Raw genomic sequence first — 23,124 nt, 5'->3', positions numbered from 1 at the left:
TCTTGTCTTTTTGATATGTTATATTAAATGAAGCTAAGATAATTCATTCTTAACTGAACAAATAGGTAGCTATTAAACAAATCAAAAAAGTATACATGTATGTGTATGTTTGTCATTGGTAAACAGATATTGAGATTTCATCCTATTTGTCAATGTGACCTTGAATGAAAGTATGCTTTTGTACTTGTAAAACTCAATAGGTAGTCGTAAAGGTATCCTTTTAACCTAATATTATTAGTGAACTTTGTACCGCTTTGGGATGAATGGTTTCAAGTAAAGACAAGCGAGTTGAAATTTAAAATAATCAATCGAAATTTGATTGAGTTATTTGGACACCTTTTGGTTAATAATGGAATGTTAGACTCTCTCATTATGTAAATAAAAAGGATAGGGGTATAAACAGAATCTGTCACACTCTTTGTGGCAAGACATGTACAGGAGAAACTCAACCCATGGCCAATGGTTCAAATTCTTAAGCTGTCAGCTTTGCTGAATGTTTGACAGCTTAAGAATCTCTCTTAGAGGGTGCAGATCATCTTTGCTGAATGTTTGACAGCATAAGAATCTCTCTTGGGGGTGCAGACCATCTGTTTTACCCCATAGAAGGTCTGTTTCTCTTTTTTATCCACATGCAATACACTTTGTGGCACCCGAGGCTGTATTACATATGGCTACCAATGCTGAATACCCATATCATTATTTTCTCAGTGAAATTGAGATGTCAGACATTTTAAATCCAAATCTTGTTATCTAACCTGTTACAGTAAAATTTTGAAAAATGACATACCAAGAAAACACTAATTTCATGTTGATATTGATGTTACAAAGTAACATTGCATGGGTAGCCATGAAATACAACCTACACTGTAAGTCAGAACAGTGTACATTTTTTCCAAGGATAAATCGGGTATGATGAGACAATTTATTGATATTTGTACAGAATGTTATTACCTGAAGATTACTATCAAAAGACTTTTGACATCTGATCTTGATAATTATGTAGTGATGTGTATTTCTTGAAATTGATATTTTAATAACAGTTATCTATAGGAAACACAATCTATTTTTGGAATGTAATATAGAGACAGTGGTACATACAGTACACTAGGACAGATGCATCTAAGATGCAGTTTTAGATGCAGTTGATGATGGAATCTGAAGCAAGAGCTCATAAATAACATTAATTTATTTAAGCAGATTTTTATTAAAGAAATTAACTGTGATTATAGCAATAAACCCTGATTACAAATACAATTACAGATTATATAAATATCTTTTACACTCAATTTGGACAAGTTGTTTTTTACTATATATATACATAATATATTAAATACATTACGAGACAATATAAACACTACATTCATTCCAGATGATATACGATTTGACTGCAAATCTCTTTACATACAAAACACAAATAACTATAAAGTTGTGTAGCAAAACATTTTCATTGTATGGAAAATTTGTATCTTTCAATGCTCCTGTTACCAATAATTGTTACCATGACTAATACAAATGATTGTTATACGCAAAATAACTTGAAAGCTACAAACCAAGAGGTCCATAGCACATTTATCTTATATGATATGACCAAATAAACCCCTTTTTAGCACCGTCCATCTGTTCCCCAGGGGTCAGCATAATTGTTCGTACAATGTTGAATTCACATACCATATAAAGATGTTATGTGTACAACACATTATGAATGCTATCCAATACTTAGTTTCAGATAAGAAATCCTTTAATTGGAAAAGCGAAAATATACCCTTTTTGACCACACATTTCAAGATTCTGGTATGTCAGCCTAACCATCAACCGTACTTGTGACTTAAACAGAGGCCCAGAGGGCCTGTATCGCTCTCCTGGTTTGTAATGCCAAGTAATGTTCTGAATACAGGTTCATTGTTTCTTTTCTGAAGGCATTTGAATATTTACCTCTAAATCCCCTATTGGGCCCCACCCCTCCTGCCCCAGGGGGTCAGAGCCAAAATTTAAACAAGTTCTGTTCCCCTTCTCCCAAGGATGTTTGTGGCCAAATTTGGTCACAATTCAAGCAGAACTCTAGGACAAGTAGTGATTTATAGGATTTACCTCTAATTCCCCTATTGGGCCTCGCCTCTCCTGCCCCCGGAGGGGCAGAGCCAAAATGTATACAAGTTCTGTTCCCCTTCCCCCAAGGATATTTGTGGCCAAATTTGGTTTCATTCCATGCAGAACTCTATGACTAGTAGCGATTTATAGGATTTACCTATAATTCCTCTATTGGGCCCCGCCCCTTCTGCCCCCGGGGGGTAAGAACCAAAATTTATACAAGTTCTGTTCCTCTTCCCCCAAGGATGTTTGTGGCCAAATTTGGTTACAATCCATGCAGAACTCTATGACAAGTAGCGATTTAAAGGATTTACCTCTATTTCCCCTATTGGGCCCCACCCCTCCTGCCCCCGGGGGGTCAGAGCCAAAATTTATACAAGTTCTGTTCCCCTTCCCCCAAGGATGTTTGTGGCCAAATTTGGTTACAATCCATGCAGAACTCTATGACTAGTAGCGATTTAAAGGAAATGTTGACGGACAGACAGACGCCGACGGACGACGTACGCCGCGCCATGACATAAGCTCACCGGCCCTTCGAGCCAGGTGAGCTAAAAATCATCATCCCATATACATTTGTAGGTACTGGTGCTACCAGTCAAATTTTGTTCAAATCATCTCATTATATATATGAAGAATTAAGGTAAGTGTTGAAAGACAAACAAACACCAGACACTGTACAACATTATGTAGTATCACATAAAATCACCTTGATCCTTTGGACCAGGTGAGCTAAAAACTCCCAAGTAATATTTCATGTTACTTACTAGTTTTGCCAAAGGTTATTCCTCCATTGTATTTTACAGAGTTATTTGCGATTATCACGTCGTAATTTGTGACCATAACGTCATATTTCTACACAAAAACATGACTCCATTTTCGCACACAAACTGATGAGGTAACAATCAAAATGATATGATCTTTTAATGCTGAATTCCGATTGGTCAAAAGCGAATAAATATATCAAAATTAATATTTTCATTTGAATGAAGAATATCGCTTTTATGTTTACCACAAAACCTTATATTTCACTGCAAAAATGTAATAAATACAATTATTATTTTTATTGGTTTTTCCGCCAATCTCAGGAGGGGTGGGGCCCAATAGGGGAAATAGAGGTAAATCCTTTAAATCGCTACTTGTCATAGAGTTCTGCATGGATTGTAACCAAATTTGGCCACAAACATCCTTGGGGGAAGGGGAACAGAACTTGTATAAATTTTGGCTCTGACCCCCCGGGGGCAGGAGGGGCGGGGCCCAATAGGGGAAATATAGGTAAATCCTTTAAATCGCTACTTGTCATAGAGTTCTGCATGGATTGTAACCAAATTTGGCCACAAACATCCTTGGGGGAAGGGGAACAGAACCTGTTTAAATTTTGGCTCTGACCCCCTGGGGCAGGAGGGGTGGGGCCCAATAGGGGATTTAGAGGTAAATATCCAAATGCCTTCAGAAAAGAAACAATGAACCTGTATTCAGAACATTACTTGGCATTACAAACCAGGAGAGCGATACAGGCCCTCTGGGCCTCTGTTTAAGTCACAAGTACGGTTGATGGTTAGGCTGACATACCAGAATCTTGAAATGTGTGGTCAAAAAGGGTATATTTTCGCTTTTCCAATTAAAGGATTTCTTATCTGAAACTAAGTATTGGATAGCATTCATAATGTGTTGTACACATAACATCTTTATATGGTATGTGAATTCAACATTGTACGAACAATTATGCTGACCCCTGGGGAACAGATGGACGGTGCTAAAAAGGGGTTTATTTGGTCATATCATATAAGATAAATGTGCTATGGACCTCTTGGTTTGTAGCTTTCAAGTTATTTTGCGTATAACAATCATTTGTATTAGTCATGGTAACAATTATTGGTAACAGGAGCATTGAAAGATACAAATTTTCCATACAATGAAAATGTTTTGCTACACAACTTTATAGTTATTTGTGTTTTGTATGTAAAGAGATTTGCAGTCAAATCGTATATCATCTGGAATGAATGTAGTGTTTATATTGTCTCGTAATGTATTTAATATATTATGTATATATATAGTAAAAAAAACTTGTCCAAATTGAGTGTAAAAGATATTTATATAATCTGTAATTGTATTTGTAATCAGGGTTTATTGCTATAATCACAGTTAATTTCTTCAATAAAAATCTGCTTAAATAAATTAATGTTATTTATGAGCTCTTGCTTCAGATTCCATCATCAACTGCATCTAAAACTGCATCTTAGATGCATCTGTCCTAGTGTACTGTATGTACCACTGTCTATATATTACAATCCAAAAATAGATTGTGTTTCCTATAGATAACTGTTATTAAAATATCAATTTCAAGAAATACACATCACTACATAATTATCAAGATCAGATGTCAAAAGTCTTTTGATAGTAATCTTCAGGTAATAACATTCTGTACAAATATCAATAAATTGTCTCATCATACCCGATTTATCCTTGGAAAAAATGTACACTGTTCTGACTTACAGTGTAGGTTGTATTTCATGGCTACCCATGCAATGTTACTTTGTAACATCAATATCAACATGAAATTAGTGTTTTCTTGGTATGTCATTTTTCAAAATTTTACTGTAACAGGTTAGATAACAAGATTTGGATTTAAAATGTCTGACATCTCAATTTCACTGAGAAAATAATGATATGAGTATTCAGCATTGGTAGCCATATGTAATACAGCCTCGGGTGGCACAAAGTGTATTGCATGTGGATAAAAAAGAGAAACAGACCTTCTATGGGGTAAAACAGATGGTCTGCACCCCCAAGAGAGATTCTTATGCTGTCAAACATTCAGCAAAGATGATCTGCACCCTCTAAGAGAGATTCTTAAGCTGTCAAACATTCAGCAAAGCTGACAGCTTAAGAATTTGAACCATTGGCCATGGGTTGAGTTTCTCCTGTACATGTCTCGCCACAAAGAGTGTGACAGATTCTGTTTATACCCCTATCCTTTTTATTTACATAATGAGAGAGTCTAACATTCCATTATTAACCAAAAGGTGTCCAAATAACTCAATCAAATTTCGATTGATTATTTTAAATTTCAACTCGCCTGTCTTTACTTGAAACCATTCATCCCAAAGCGGTACAAAGTTCACTAATAATATTAGGTTAAAAGGATACCTTTACGACTACCTATTGAGTTTTACAAGTACAAAAGCATACTTTCATTCAAGGTCACATTGACAAATAGGATGAAATCTCAATATCTGTTTACCAATGACAAACATACACATACATGTATACTTTTTTGATTTGTTTAATAGCTACCTATTTGTTCAGTTAAGAATGAATTATCTTAGCTTCATTTAATATAACATATCAAAAAGACAAGAGGCCTATGGGCCTTAACAGTCATTTGAATATTGGCACAAAACAACGTTAAACAGTCACAGTATAAAGCAGTGGCTAACAATTAAGGCAATACAAGGAACTCCTTCATTAAAGCTGTAAGTTTCCGATATTTAATATATTCAATGACTTTGACCTTAAAAGTAGGTAAAGGTAATTCATTTTAAGACCTTGTTAGCCACTAATCCTAGTATGCTACAGACATAATATCAGGTCTCTAGGCCTCTTGGGTATAAACCAGATATAAGCATTTTTGTCACCTACGATCTTGAGTGAAGGTCAAGGTAATTCATTTGAGCAAACTTTATAGTCCTTCATCCCAGCTGCAGATTCAAAATCAGGTCTACATGTATATATATGCCTCATAGTTATTCTCAAGAAGTCGTTTTAAGATTATAGCCTATTTGACCCTGTGACTTTAAATAAAGGTCAATGTCATTCATTTGAACAAATTTGTTAGTCCTTCATTTTACCACTCTACATGACCAGTATCAGTACCTTGGGCCTTTCTGTTAGTGGGAAGAAGTTTGAATGGAAACTACGAACGACGACAGACGAAGCACGGTGACTATACATGTAGGTTATCCTAACCCATCTGGTCAGATGACCTAATAAGCATTTTTAACAATCTCCTTTTGGCATACTGGAAAAACAGATTTGACATTAATTCAACCACTCTTCAATGATAGAGACATACAGATCTGATATTTTACCCGAAGCTTGCTTGGGTGAAATACTACCAAATAATAAACTATTATTTTGACCTTTAGATTAGATATGTTACCTTCAGTATATAAGTTTAACGTATCCGTTTAGAAATAGATCACAAAGACCTATGGCATAACGATGTACACGGTCATCTTATTATGGGCATGGACCATGCGATCAGAACATATAGTTAGCACTTAAAGGCTGTGTCATCGATCATGTATGGTTGTTTCCCAGTAAATTAACAGTCAAGTTACTACATATTTAGAAGAAATCAAATTGATCAGTTCATTTCCCGTACATGGTATATATTGCATTTTACCCGTATATGAACATGTTCCCCTTTTGAATCTAGCTTATTCTGAAAGGAATTTACAATGGAGATTGATATCGGAAACACCGTCTTTGGAGGATTTAAATTTCTTTTCGTATTGTGACATCTCTAATATTTGTTGTGGATTTTTGGTCTCTTTCTTTTTAAAACTTCAAGTTAATATGTATAAGAATACAAACCCCATTGATATTTCATGATAATTTTAAAGTTCTTAGATTCTATACAGGATGAATGTCGATGTCGCTATTTATGATAGTTCTAAAATTCTTAGATTCTGTGCAGGATGAATGTCGATGTCGCTATTTATAATAGTTCTAAAATTCTTGGATTCTGTACAGGATGAATGACGATGTCGCTATTAATGATAGCTCTAAAAAAATTTAGATTCTGTGCAGGATGAATGCCGATGTCGCTATTTATGATAGCTCTAAAAAATTTTAGATTATGTGCAGGATGAATGTCGATGTCGCTATTTAAGATGGTTCTAAAATTCTTAGATTCAGTGCAGGATGAATGACGATATTGCTATTTAGGATAGTTCTAAAATTCTTAGATTCTGTCCAGGATGAATGACGATGTCGCCATTTATAATAGTTCTAAAATTCTTAGATTCTGTGCAGGATGAATGACGATGTCGCTATTTAGGATAGTTCTAAAATTCTTAGATTCTGTGCAGGATTAATGACGATGTCGCTATTTAGGATAGTTCTAAAATTCTTAGATTCAGTGCAGGATGAATGACGATGTCGCTATTTAGGATAGTTCTAAAATTCTTAGATTCTGTGCAGGATGAATGACGATGTCGCTATTTATAATACAGCTGTAGTTCTGAAATTCTTAGATTCTGTGCAGGATGAATGACGATGTCGCTATTTAGGATAGTTCTAAAATTCTTAGATTCTGTGCAGGATTAATGACGATGTCGCTATTTATAATAGTTCTAAAATTCTTAGATTCTGTGCAGGATGAATGACGATGTCGCTATTTAGGATAGTTCTAAAATTCTTAGATTCTGTGCAGGATTAATGACGATGTCGCTATTTAGGATAGTTCTAAAATTCTTAGATTCAGTACAGGATGGATGACGATGTCGCTATTTAGGATAGTTCTAAAATTCTTAGATTCTGTGCAGGATGAATGACGATGTCGCTATTTATAATACAGCTGTAGTTCTGAAATTCTTAGATTCTGTGCAGGATGAATGACGATGTCGCTATTTAGGATAGTTCTAAAATTCTTAGATTCTGTGCAGGATTAATGACGATGTCGCTATTTAGGATAGTTCTAAAATTCTTAGATTCAGTACCAGGATGGATGACGATGTCGCTATTTAGGATAGTTCTAAAATTCTTAGATTCTGTGCAGGATGAATGACGATGTCGCTATTTATGATAGCTCTAAAATTCTTAGATTCAGTGCAGGATTAATGACGATGTCGCTATTTAGGATAGTTCTAAAGTTCTTAGATTCTGTACAAGATTAATGACGATGTCGCTATTTAGGATAGTTCTAAAATTCTTAGATTCAGTACAGGATGGATGACGATGTCGCTATTTAGGATAGTTCTAAAATTCTTAGATTCTGTGCAGGATGAATGACGATGTCGCTATTTATGATAGCTCTAAAATTCTTAGATTCAGTGCAGATAGACGATGTCGCTATTAGGTAGTTCAAATCTAATTCTGTACAAAATGACGATGATTTAGATCTGTGTCGTGTCGCTATTTAGGATAGTTATAAAATTCTTAGAGTCTGTGCAGGATGAATGACGATGTCGCTATTTAGGATAGTTATAAAATTCTTAGAGTCTGTGCAGGATGAATGTCGACGTTGCTATTTATGATAATTTTAAAATTCTTAGATTCTGTGCAGGATGTATGTCGACGTTGCTATTTATGATAATTTTAAAATTCTAAGATTCTGTGCAGGAAGAATGTTGCTATTTATGATAGTTCTAAAATTAATTTAGACATTATATATGCTGTTAGCGCTAGGGTTATATTCGCAGATGAAATGTTCATTTACACATTTCATGGATGTTTGATGGTAGTTTTCATATTGTAAAATTAGTATTTTGCGTATTCAGTGCACAAATTGCTGCATATGACGGCCACTTAACTTTAATAAATTCTGTAAATTATAAAGTAACGTTTCATAGGTATATGTATGGCGACTGTTTGACGAATGGCGACTTCGACTATTCTTTTAATAATGAGTATATTTAATGGTTTAAAATTCATTGATTCTTATTAAGAATTCAACATGTTTTGGCGAAAACTATCAGAACCAAAATGTTATTGTTTGATATTCTAACTATCGTTTTGATATTGTGTTTGAAGAGTGGTTCGTGTGAAATCGATATTTGTTGAAATATCCCAACATCCATTTAGATCTAATGTATTACGACTAATTAATTAATGGGTATTTTGATTAAGGCTTTATGAATTTAATAATAATAATAAATTTACACCTATCTAAAGAATATCTAAATAAATAAGTGTTCAAATGGAATCTATGGGTCTACACAGATGCCAGAGCCTTGCAGACAATCTGTATATATATATGAGAAAGCTAGTTAACACTTATTATATGGTTTTTGTAGTTAAAATAACGAAATATATCCATGTTATTTGATCACAGGCATTCGATGTCGATTCTAAAATTGATATCATTTCTTTTAGTGCCAAATTTGTTGTTTGTATTTTGTAAAACCTTTTTGAATTTTTCAGACAATAATTAAGATTATGTGTAGGATGAGTGAATGCAAGTCAGAGGATCTTACATGTGTGGCTATCTATATAAAATTTATCAAACGATTTCAAAAATTTGATATATATAGAATTATTTAACGAGTTTGATGAATTGCATATATTAAATAGTCACGAGTGAATGATTCTATTTATCACACAACTTTTATTAATAGAAATAAAGTAGAAATCCGGCTCAGTTGTGACGCTTCCATCTACTGAAAGAATCATGCAACGTCGTATATAGATTATGACGTTAAAACTACATGTGACGTCATAATAGTGTTATTACACGTGTCTTACGATATTTATGACATGACTGGACGGGCCAGTTATGAGATAAATTTACATTATAAGCTCAATATCAGATCTTTAGACTCTTAGTAATTGGAAAGAAGTTGTTTTAAAGATTTTAGCCTTTTTAACCCTGTGACCTTGAATGGAGGTCAAGGTCTTTCATTTGAACAAATTTTATAGTTCTTCATGCCAGCATGCTGCATGCCCAATAAGAGTACCACGAGCCTTTGTTATTGAGAAGAAGTCTTTTTAAAGATTTTAACCTTTTTTACCCATGCAACCTTAATGAAGTTCAAGGTAATTCATTTGAACAAACTTTGTAGCCCTTCAATGAGAACCCTTGGTCTTCCGGTTAATGAGAAGAAGTTGTTTGAATGAAAAAATTACGCACGGTGCAGGGTGACGGACAAAACATGATGTCTATAGGTCATCCTGACCCTTTGGGATCAGGTGACATAAAAACATAACACTCAGATCTCATCACCACCATAAGGTAGAGAGAGAAAGTGTTGCTGTTGACATAAAGGCTGACACATTGTGCAGTATAAAAAACAAACACGGGAAAAGTAAAGTATATCAATTTGAATTTTTATTCAAAATAAAGAGATGTGATAGTCTGAAATAAATTAGTATATTTGAAACATGCATTTAGCTACATGCAGTACACAAATTAAAACCAAGCACTTTATAATTGTATAATCTGTATACGCTCACTAATACTTAAATCTTTACCTTACAGAACATTACATTACATTTTCATGACCAAGCATTTTGTGAATATTTTCACTCACTTAATATGGAATACACAGTCTCACACCAGAGTATAGCCTGCAGCAACTTACAATCAATTCCAGAAGATCTGTGCTAGTATGTGCATTGTCTATGGCTTTTACATCAAATACATGTTTGGTGAATACAAGTGTATAAATATGTATAACCAACAACACATTAACTATAATGACACAGTATTGATGTTACACAAGTACATAATATTGTGCATGTGTAATGAAAGATGAAAAACAAACAAACAAACAAAAACAAATATATACTAATTTAAATAAAGCAGACATTATGTTATGTGATATGTAATTAATATTAGACCCAACATCAAAGTTTCATTCTCTTCCGGTAACATTCAGAAGAGTTTAGTAGTCATAAAGTAGTTAACATATAGAGATTGAACAGTGTTTTGATTGCGTTAAAGGTGGTATGAACGCAATGGGATACATACATATTCAATGTAGCGCGTTAGCGCTACATGTAGAATTGTCTGTATCCCATTGCGTTCATACCACCTTTAACGCAATCAAAACACTGTTCAATCTTTATATTTACATAAATAAGTCTACTTTTACGTCAAATTTAAAACTGTGATGGTTGCTAAGTTGGGTAACTACGGTAGTCAGGATGACCGAAGATATAGTTCCGATTGCTGAATGTTATAGCTGCAGTTTGATTTGAAATATAACAATGACACCTTTAATTATTTTTAAATTACCTGGTATATTTTTTTCCAATTTGATAATGTATCAATAATGTCCATTTTGAATAAAAATTGAGATAACCGAGGCGGATCGACTACCGGTATCGTTGTCAGGGTAGTGATGCGGTCCGAAGTGGAGCGAGCCGCCATATTTGATTTTCAACCGAGGAAAGTAACTCTGAAATAAAATGGTATGACCGTTGAGATGCTGAATGTTTCTAATGTATGTATCGGTCTACGTACGCGATATAGACAAAAAATTTCATAGTCACGACTTATTATTTTATTGTACGGATGATAGACAAGTGTTTGTATGGTGTGTGACTGACTTAACTATGGAATTCCTTGAACATTCCTGAGGAAAGCCCCCGGTTGTAGACTCGACCAGCGATTCTTTTTGTTGTTTATTACCGTTAAAGTGCTTGAATACATATTCTGTTTTGATGTCAAATGCATTTTAATTGGATCTAATAACAACTCTTTATTATTATTTTGAATCCGATAACTATGAAACTTTGTTTACATTTCATACAGTAGGCCAACCGAGTAGGCTGTGCCGCCTAAGGATCAGTCTTGAGACAAATAGTAGACCGAAATCGTTTTTTAGTTTATTATTAATTCAAAGCAAATCTGTCATCTGTGAAAAGGTAAAATGTAAATTAAGTAATTATAGTTTATTTAGATTATCATATGACGCAAAATCTTACCGAAGCGTGAACTAGAAATAGTCCGATCCTACTTTGGGTTTGTATTCATACGTCGTTGCGTTTACGCTAATTTGAACGCAACTCCACTCCCGTTGACTATATAGAGGCATATGTAAATATATGTTATTACATATACCGGTTAGTTCACAGTACTGTAGAAATAGTAACACATAATACACTCAAGTTTACTAATACCTCATACTTTTTTTATTATGATTATTAAGAGTCGAAAAGCAAATGTAAAAAACATATCTAATACAAACAAAATGTCTTGTTACAAGTCACTGGATGATTTGTTCTTGTGTAATACAAGCAAAATACAAAAAAGAGGTTGTAGCTTCTTGCCTTTATTTCAAACAATGTACTTGATTTTTACAGCTTTCATACATATCACTCAAAGCTGATTAAAAAGTACATACACTAGCCTATAATTACTAAAATGACAACAAAATATTGATGTAAAACCCTATATGATTGCATAGACAAGCAATGCTTATAGACATTGAAGTCCTAGGAATTACTAAATTAAAAAAAGCAGATTTTACATTTTTTTTCTCTTTACTTTTCCATTATTTCCCTCTTCCTTTGAAGCACATTATGTTGATAATATCACGAAAAGTTGGATTTTCAACATTTTTAACTTCAACATATAACAATAGAATTTTGGAATAAAGTGGAATGTGTTTATGTCTTGTTCTATTTGTCAGACAAAATGTGATATTAAAGGATGTGACATTAAACAAAAAGTATTAACTGGATGACATGAGGTAGCTTGGAATATCATCTGATGCCCAGGGGTATAATCTTGATCTCACATCCAACACAAGTTACAATAATGTCAAGTTAAAAAATTATATCAGTTTTGCAAATAGTAAAATACAACGCTGACATAAAACATAACATCAAAAACTGTACCTTTACAAATAATTTAAATCAAAATATATGAATATTCCAATGTCAATTAGCAAAAAAAAAAACCTTCCTTTCCTTATTTTCCATAAAATATACCGGGTATAATGTACAAAAGATTATGAAAACAGGTTAAAAACATGCAATTATTTCAAATAATAATCGTCAAAACTCATAATTTAAAAAAAAATACCTGACAGCACTCATATGTTTTTCATAATCAAATGAACATAGACAAAAAGTAACCAATATCAGTTTTATATAAAAAATAAACGTATTCTTTGTTGCATCCTTGTACATGTAAATAATCATATTCATTACTTCAACATTTGTCAAAGCTATGTGCGTTTATGAATACTTGCTTATACAAATAGTTAAATGCACCAGAAGTATTCCTCGACCCTATGTCCAGGAGATAACTCTACATGCAGTTAAAATTTTATTCAAAACTTACATGCACCAACAAAGTTAATTGCATTCCTACGCAAAACGAAACTAGCATATATGTATGTATAGTGACATGTAATTTGCACTATGTTTATGAATATTTGCATGTTCAAATAAATAAACTACACTAGAAACTTTCCTCGACCCTATGCCCAGGAGGTAACTCTACCGACTATGTATTATTATTAATGATAATAATAATAGACTTTCATTTGGGGACAAATTAACAACAAATCACAGTTCAATTTAAAAAATGAGGGAGAATAATATCAGAAATATTTAACTGGAGGTTGATGAAATAAGAAAGATATATGAAAAAATATCACAGTTATTTCTGTGTCACAGGTAGCCTGATCATGCAATCATGGCGAACTCAGCTTCTGTGTTGGTCGTATCAACTCTTGCCACGTCAAAGGAGTTATCGCCATTATTGACCACGCACCACAATCTTTAAATCATTTATGTATGGTTATAGTATGAAATGATTTCAGGCCAGTACCACATGTAATTGCCATTGCGTACCAAATCTTGTTAAAAAAAGTCAGAAATCTTATGGAAACATTTCTTGATTGCATATTCTATGTTAAAGTGTAATGACTTCTATAAATCTCATAATAACCCCTCAAATAACCATAACAAACCTGATCTATTACAAACTCATCATCACACCCTTATATTACTGTAACAAACCAAGCTTTGTTGGAAACAACCTAAACTTTTCATTAGAAGGAGCCAGCAAGAGCAACAGAAAGTCTTTTTCTGTATCGTTCATGTTTTTGTTCATTCCAGACATGCAAGAAAAATTGTAGATAAAAGACAAAATTTGTTTGATTCATTTGGCAAGCAGCTGGCTTAATGCATTGCAAAAAGCTGTTGAATTTGTTCACAAATTTCAGAGTTTATGGTATCTAAACCAAGAAGCCTTGATGATCTATAGCCCTTTGAACATTTATGGGAGAAACCATGAAATATATCATGAAAAAATCTCACCTTTTCAAAAAATCCACTTTCTCTGTTGAGACAATATTCTTGCAAATTACATCCAAAATCATAGAAAATATCTTTTGGAGGGACTTCAATGTGACTATAAAGGGATGCATAAGGGTCTTTTCTACCCTCAGCATATGCCATGTGGAATCCATAGCAATGTCCGTGTGACGGACAAAACCATAAAAATAAAGATGTAGATCCTCTTGCTGAAATTTGGGCTTTTGAAAAATGTTTATGACAGGTCTCAAAAGACATGGGATGATCATCAGCTTCTGTATTCCTTGCTGCCTTTCCCTCATCTATGGTAAATTTACGAATATTTCTCAAAGCATTACCACTCGGTGTGAAGTAATAGGCCCGCACATATTTTGGTGGATTATATGTACCTATCTGTTCTACTGCTTCTTCTGGTGGGAAAGAAACAAAGGAATCTACACAAGTTAATATATATTTAATGAATTTGACAATATCTCGTGGCAACAAATTTTTATTCTGATTGCAATACATAGAATTTGCAATGAGATCTCTGACCTCTGGACAATAAAACCGTAAGTTTTGCATGGCAGCATTGAAATATCTATCCCCATTTTCATTTGGATTATTACTACTGATGTAAGCAAGTAGTACATCTAATGATGACACAATGCACTTTGGAATAATAGTAGACAGTGGTGCAGTAGTAGATAACACATAATCAACAACTTTGCAAAGGCAATTTTTTCAACATCTGGCATATTACCTACAAGGAAGCGCTCAAATGAGTCCTTAACATCTTCAGGTAAAATAGTCTGAAGAAAATATGTCCTAGCAATGACAGTATCTTCATCAAGATTAGCCTCTGCAATTTGCTTTTCTTCCCCGAAAACTTTGTTTGCAAGAAAAAACAGATGCTCTCTACACACTTTCATATTTTCAGCACTAATATCAATAGAACTTTTAAGAAACAACGGTCTAATCTACGATGTAGCGTTTGATAAACTGCAGGTTCCGATGGTTTTTCAATAGGTTCAAAAACAGCATTTCGAAAGCCAATCCCTATTTTTGTTCCATCACATGCTAATTGGTGTGGTGTAAATTTACATACTTCACATGGTTTTCTGAAATCAATATGCATGTTTTGATGCCCAGCTGAACCACCATTTTAAAAAAAACTCCAGGGTCCATAAAACTTCGAGATTTTGGAAAACGTCTGATATAAGTTGATGTCATACTTTTGCAAAACCCTGAAAATGTTGTTTTAGAATTCAAAACTTGATGTACATACATCCATCCAATTTCGTCACCTGCAGCTGTATCGATTTCCCTTCATCCCATGGTAACAGGCAGCATGAAGCTGTACATGTACGTGTATGAATATTACATAAAACTGGGGCAATCTCAGTGTACAGGCGGATGCGTCTTTTAAAAATTGTAACACCATTAGGATATTCAGAACTTGTCCAACCTGCCCCACATGGACATGTTGTCAAAGGTATAGACTGAACAAATATGGGACCTTTAAGGCATCCATCTACCCGAGGGATACAATCTTCATTCTTATCATTTAACAAATCCCGTATTTGTACAGCAGCTGCTAACTCTTCAGAACATTCCTTCCTGGCCGAATGAGAACTTGTACATGGGAATTTCCACAAACCAGAGGAAACATCAAAACATTCAGTATTATTACTAAAGTCTTCCAATATATCTGACCCAATGTCAAGCTCAATTTGAGGCAAGTCTGCATGAGGATCATCAAAAGGTTGTTCATCAAAATCCTCAATACTTTCTATTTTGAACGTCTGCCATTCTTGGGACTCATGGATACATTTTAAATGTTCACACAGTGAAGTTGAATCATCAAACAATTCAATATTGCGTTTGGCTCCTTTTATGGATTTGCAGTATCCATTTAAACATGAAATAACATATTTACCAGTAGATGCATTGAAAGTAATGTGCACAAATGAAGGTTCTCCATCAGGTAAATTAGAAACTGAAAACTTCCTTGTATTATTTCTACCCATCAAAGTAACATATGATTTCTCACAAAATTTTAAACCTTCAGCGACTTTAAGATCAAGTGCAGTTTGATTTTCCTGAGAAATAAGGATACTTGGAATAACACATTCTTTCAAAAAGCGACAATGCATGCATTTTACACTAGTTGAAACATCAATTAAGCTATTTTAGAAGACATCTTCTCCTCTGGCGCATTCTATTAGAGTCCTGTATATTCTACACGAACACCTATACACAAAACCATCCTCTGTTATTTGCCGAGAGGTATGAACATAATCAAAATTCGAAAATTTTACATTTTCAGGATTGTAATCATTTAAAACTATGACTATTTTATCATCAGTATTTAAATGGATACTTAAAGTACCTGACTGTATAACATCTCGCTTGAAGCTATCGAAAATTGTACATGTTTCTGCTAAATTTTCTACAGGTGAGCTTCCAAGGGCAATAGAAAGCATTTCCCTAGTTGCTATGCCATTTCTAGTAAGTTTTGCTGCAGGAGCAACTTCAACAGTATTATCTGTATTAGGACAAGCAACTAACAATGTGGAATTTACATTTCCTTGTGAACTTAACCCCATTGAACTTTCAAAAATATTGAATAACTTACGAGTATCATTTTTCAAAAACAGCCATGAGATTTGGTAACGGAAAGATTTTGGTATTGACTTAGATGTTGGCAGTCTTTCCTCGAATCTAACTTTTTCTTTCAATAGTGAATGGCTATTTGATAAATAATTCAGATAGATAGACTGGTTTAAAAGAGGTAGAGAATTGGGAAAATTTTCTACAGTAAAATGATCAGACAACTTGCTTTGTTCAGTCCGTCTTTGTAGAGGAAATGACAGAAATTGATCTAGAATTTTTTTTCTGTCAGAATCAGAAGTATTTGTATGTAAAAACCAATCATCTGAGGACTCTGACTCTATATGTGCATGAAATCCCTTTCTGACACAATGAGAGAGATTAAGCACAAAACTGACACCACAATTTTCAGCATGACTTAAACTATTTCCCAAAAGTTGTTTAAAGTTTTTCAAATTATACTTATAATTTTTATCAGTTCTTCCTTTTTTGCCTTTGATCGTCCTTTCACTTTCACGATTTTTAATTAATGTTTTAATGTCAGAATTTGTAACAACTTGACTCAAATATAATGCTTCAGAAGAAATGTCTAATGCCTCGAGTTTAAGTAATTTTTCAGCCATTGAGACATTAAACCAGTATAGCAACCTGATTCAAACATATCTTGCATAAAAAATACTTCTTCCATCAACCTCTACCATAAACACATTACAAACAAATACACCTTCAGTAGTATGTTGAGTAATTATCCAAGGTTTAAAAATGACCAAAAAATCATTCAGTCTAAAGCAGTAAGAAACTAGGTCGCTTGTCGAACTGTGTCATAACTCGTATGTATAGAGTGATCCGCTGGTCAGAATAATAGCGCGTGATCATCAATTAATTATGAGAACCAAATATTAGTTTGGATTTGCCATCTTGTTGAACAATAAGGTCTGTTACGAAGATCGGTAAGTACGTTAACAGTCAAAAGACATGAATTATTTTGTCATTATTTCTCTGTATTTGTATTTTCATGTTGTTGTATTTTTTTATTTAAACGTCCTGTCTTTATTCGTGGAGTAATACTTATGAAATAGTTCACTCAGACGATGAACCAAACAAATCATGTTCTTTTGTTTCCAAGATTATTATGAGATCAAACATTACCTTTTTTGTTTGTTTGTAAGGATAAAGAAAAATAATGGCGACCCAAGTGTTTACATGTTTGGATAAACACTAATTTTACAAACTTGAGACAACAAACATCTATAAAAATGATGTCATAGAAATCGCAGTTAATTTTCTAGGTGCACACATTCGTGAATTCGACAGGACAATAAAGAAAAGATAACTAATTGGGAAAATTGTATATAGTTAATCAAAGTACTGAAAGTACTCTTGTGTGATTGTATGAATTGACAGAGCATTATATTTTTGCAATGATGTCGGAATTGTATCTGTTGTGAATACATATATATACATTTAGTCTTTTTAAGTCAATGCGTGTAGTATGGGTATAGCTCTGCAAATTAGTAAACCACAAAATCTCTTTATAAAACAATAAGTGATGTGAATAACTATTATAAATGTCATATGCTAGCATAATGGATTGCTTTATATCAAATCATTTTAATTAATCACACTTCTTAATAATGAGTCAAACAAACAATATCAATGGCTGTATAACTCATGGTCCTTTTAAACGTATGTCTGTAGCATACGAATTGCTTGGCATTTTTGACCCTCGAGTTGATTATTCCTATTGAGACCGCAGAACCAAATGATTTCCCATAGGCGACAATGTTAGTGTTTTAATCATCCGTTACTGATTTCGAAGACCGTCATCTCACACACCTGTGAGTGTTTTTTTTAAGATCTACCATCTTGCTAAACCTTTATGTGGGGGTGACATCTTATGCTAGGTTTACACTATGTTCCAGACGACCACGGTAAGCCCCGTTTGCCCAAAACGTTGTGCGCCGTGAAATTTTGGCTATTTTTTGTATCTGTATTCAAGATGAGCTAGGTCTTGTGAAGTTTTTGCCACGGTCTTTTACGGATTACGTGGTGGGCCGTGGATATAGCGGAAAGTGTTGTTCCCGAAGGTTAAAGGAACACTACGGCTTTAGCACGGTCTATCAAGGATACCACTACGTTCTCTCCTGGCCTGTTACGATCTGATGAGGTCTGCTACGTTTTACACGTTTTGATCGAACACCAATACGTTTTTCACGGTCCGCAAAGGCTTTCTAGGATAAAAGTCTGAAAGTCTGATGCCGGGCTTTTTAGAGCAACTGAAACAATACTAATTGCCGAAAATGTCATTTCAAACACGTTTTAATTGCAAAATTTGTTAAAATCATATTTGGTATAAATATAGAATTATTATTGCCAAAGTGTTTCTACGCAAATATTTTTTTTCTGTACTCATTTCGTCTGCCTTTTGCAATAATAGCTTTGGTATAATTTGAGGGTTTAAATTGTGTTTGATAATGACTATTTTTATTTATTAATACAAATAATTCAATGTAGTTGCAAATATGTACCAGGTCAGGCAATGATACCCCATCATATTTTGCTTGCAATGTAAGACCGTAATAAGACGTAACAAGCCGTATCACGTCGGACTTTCAACCGCTACAAGCCGTGAGATGCCTTGACGGGACGCATCAAACGGTTTTTTACATCCACCTTGGCTTACCGTAAAAAAACCTTGACAAACCTGGACAAAAACGGCACAAAACGTGCAGCCAATCTGCATCAACCGTGATAGAACGTGAAAGAAACGCAACAGAACGTCACTGAACTTGAAAATCATACGCACTGTTTACGTTTTGTTACGTCAATCCCGGTTTTAGATTACGTCCTGTGGCGTTCTCCCAATCTGTACCGTGACTGCCGTGGCACAATTTTTTGACAGTTTAAAAATCTGACACGACATCCACGGTAATCACGACCGCTTACGTTTGTCTATCACGTCCTTCTGCGTTATCTCACGTTGTCTCGCGGTCCACCACGTTTTGTCAACGGTGGCCTGAAAACGGGGTTGCCGTGGCCGCCGGGAACATAGTGTAAACCTAGCATTATCAATTCCACACCAAAATTGACCAAACTTTTCGTAAAATTTCAATATGGATTACATCTCCCTGTCAGAAACAAACTTGATGCGCCTTAATTATCCAAGAAGCAGGCTTCGAAATTCACCTCTGTATGAAATCTTATGTCTAAAAGATATGTCCAAAAGAGGTTTTCCCAGAAATCTTGGTTTGATTGTACGGTCTATATTCTCTAATCAACTTATGAATGCGTCTTATGATATAATTAATAACATGTACTCGGGGACCTCCCAAATTATTTGGTGCTTTGCCAGGGTATGGACGGACATATAAAAAAAAAACCTTGTATGATATAATAATATTGATATGAGGGACACATAAAAAATTGCATAAAAAACAACTTAAATGTCATATTCCTAACAATGGCAACCATTTTCCCAATAATTTTCAAATTTCATTTGAAAGGAATCGCTTTTATTTAAAACTATATATTTCTGGATACTATATATAAAAATATAGTACTTAATAATCAATAAGATTTCATTATTAGCCACATTAGCATGTGGTGTCTTTATTCATTAAGACGGGGATAAACAGGATTTCAAGTAAATAATCGAAATTCTCAAAAAGTGCTTGGACTTCAGTATATTCCAAAAGACAATGTACTATTGTTTCTCTTTCCCTGTTACAAAATGTACAAATTTGACTAGGGTGTAAATTAATCTTATATAGAAAGGTATCTGTCACTAGAATATTATGTATAATTCTTACTTGCAACCACTGAAGTTTTGAACTTTTTGTCACGGTGAAAGGGAGTTTTTTTTTTATATTTTTCCCATTTCTTTTTATCATAGTCAAATTAAAGGTTCCACTTCCTTGTACTTGTTGGTGTATCAGCAGGAGTAATCAAACAGTTATAAAATCTTTAGACCCCTTTTGACTCTTAAAGAAAATCTGAAATTTAAGCTCCTGTATCAGCAGGAGTAATCAAACAGTTATAAAAATCTTAGACCCCTTTTGACTCTTAAAGAAAATCTGAAATTTAAGTGGTATAATGGGTAGAGGGAGTACCTCTAAATGCAATTGTACATCAATTTTTCGAAGGAAATTCTTGGCTGCAGAAACAAGACCTTGAAACTGTAGAAAATTAGTATGAATGTTAAAAATATTTGAAAACTCGTTGAAAGTGAAAAAAAGTTAAGCTGTCAGGATTCTTAATGAGGTCATTGAGGGTAATTACACCAGCATGGAACCGGTTTTGATACAATATGCATATTATTTCCAACTTTAATATCTGCATTATACCATAATGTTGTTTTCAATATAGTCTCTTGTTTATATCTAGATTGGATTGATATTGGGGAATTATTCAACTTAAATACACATTGGAGAACATCTTTCCAAAACATGTTTTGGCAGTTGATTAGGCAATGTTTAATATATTCATTCTCACATTTCTTGTTATTGACAAGAAATTGCTTAAAGATGTTAGTCTATTTGACCCCTATGACCTTGTATGAAGGCCATGTTGATATTATTGCATGATATAATCTACAACCGCCATTTGCATGACAAGGTAAAAAAGGACTCGATCTGTACGCTTTTGTAACGACAATTCTGGTCAAACAAGCGCTACATGTAATTGCTACTAGTCAACATAGAGGAATGAGTATTTGATACTAAACTGAATTATACCTAGTTTTTTGTATATTTTGCCAAAACTTACAAGCAATACAACAATTCACGATTGTTCAGGAATACCTAAGGTAAAGACTAAAGTACATCTAGGAAGTGATATTTAGGCATACTAAATATCTCTTGTTTAAACAGGGTCTAATATCTTAAAATATAAGTTTTTCTTTATGAATTGTTCTCTTTCCGAACAACAATTAAAACTACCTAGTTACAAAAATACATATTTCAACATAACTTCAAAACATTTTATTAGAAAGTCTGCCTATTTGTAACCGCGTCAACAAGCATGAGTCAACCAAGCTCGGTGCGCGTCTCGGCACGGCATTCACTGGAGAATGTTAAAAGAATCTATAAATTAGACGAACTTACCTTAAATTTAGACTGAGGAAACAAAGACGTGTGGATTTGGCGGTCGGACGAGTGAATTTTGACAGCACGCTTGCGATATTGTCTGTGGGCTCCGATAGCTCTGCGCTATTCAGGTAAGAGAAGTCACTATATATGGAAGTAAACAATCACGTGATCACTAGTTACTCATAATAAAATTTCATATTTCGACCAATGGCATGGATGAAGTATAAGCACGTGGATAATTAGTGATCATATGACTGTATATTTTCTTCCAAATATAGTGATTTATCTGACCTGGTATTCTTTAAGTTCGCAGCAGGGAACAAGACTAACGCCGAAACGCGATTGTTATGCACATCTAGCCATTAGACCTTGTCGAACTTCCTGCTTCCCGCTGCTTCACGTAAACATCTTGAATATAAGCCCAAATCGTCTGCTAGTGGCTAACAATCAAGACAATACAATTGTACACGGAACCCCTTAGTTGAAGTTGTCTGTTTCGAACCGAAATATTTGATGACTTTGACCTAAAGAGTAGGCAAAAGTCATTCATTCATTTGAACAAACTTGGTAACCCTTCATCCCAGCATGTTTCAGACCCAATATCAGTACTGTAGACCTCTAGACTAGTTATCAAGTTATTGGCAAGAAATTGCATAAAAATGTTAGTCTTTTTGACCCATATGACCTTGTATGAAGGCCAAGGTCATTTCTTTGAACATACTTAGTACCCCTTCTTCTCAGTATGCTGCTGGCCTAATGTCAAATCTCTAGGCCTATCTAATATAATCTACAACCGCCATTTGCATGACAGGGTAATAAAAGGACTCGATGTGTACGCTTTTGTAACGACAATTCTGGTCAAACAAGCGCTCCATGTAACTGCTACAGCCACTAGTTAACATAAAGGAATGTGTATTTTGATACTAGACTCAAAACTTACAAGCAATACAACAGTCTACGATTCAACAGTAATACCTAAGACAAAGGCTTCAACACACCTAGGATGTAATAGTTAGGCAAACTAAATATCAATTGTTTAAACAGGGTCTAATATCTTAAAATATAAGTTTTTCTTTATGAATTGTTCTCTATCTGAACGACAAGTAGAACTACATAGTTACAAAAATACATATTTTACCATTCAAAACATTTGATAAGAAATTCTGATTATTTGAAACCGCGTCTACAAGCATGGGTCAACCAAGCTCGGTGCGGGTCTCGGCACGGCATTCACTGGAGAATGTTAAAAAGAATCTATAAATTAGACGAACTTACCCTAAATTAAGTCTGAGGAAACGAAGACGAGTAGACTTGGCGGTCGGACGAGTGAATATTGACAGCACGCCTGCGATATTGTCTGTCG

At 34.2% G+C, this 23,124-nt stretch overlaps 1 protein-coding gene across 3 annotated transcripts in view; it reads right to left on the bottom strand.

Annotated features, from left to right (window-relative positions):
• The window catches only part of LOC138331838 (uncharacterized), a 199,601-nt gene that overhangs the window by 169,554 nt on the left and 6,923 nt on the right, over positions 1 to 23,124 (bottom strand). Inside the window, exons 1-2 of one of the 3 annotated variants that reach the window (XM_069279664.1) lie at positions 23,037 to 23,122; positions 21,777 to 21,902 (exon numbers count right to left, since the gene is read on the bottom strand). The exons of 1 other annotated variant lie outside the window; for it this stretch is intronic. The gene's annotated coding sequence lies outside the window, so the exon portion shown is untranslated. Of the gene's footprint in view, positions 1 to 21,776; positions 21,903 to 22,052; positions 22,967 to 23,036; positions 23,123 to 23,124 lie in introns of those variants that run through there. One more of the 3 variants, XM_069279665.1, reaches the window with a different exon arrangement.

The sequence above is a fragment of the Argopecten irradians genome, chromosome 9 (genome assembly GCF_041381155.1).
Source record: "Argopecten irradians isolate NY chromosome 9, Ai_NY, whole genome shotgun sequence".
Taxonomy (NCBI): domain Eukaryota; kingdom Metazoa; phylum Mollusca; class Bivalvia; order Pectinida; family Pectinidae; genus Argopecten; species Argopecten irradians.
The sequence above is the reverse complement of the archived record's forward strand: the minus strand, read 5'-3'. Positions and strand labels throughout refer to the sequence as shown.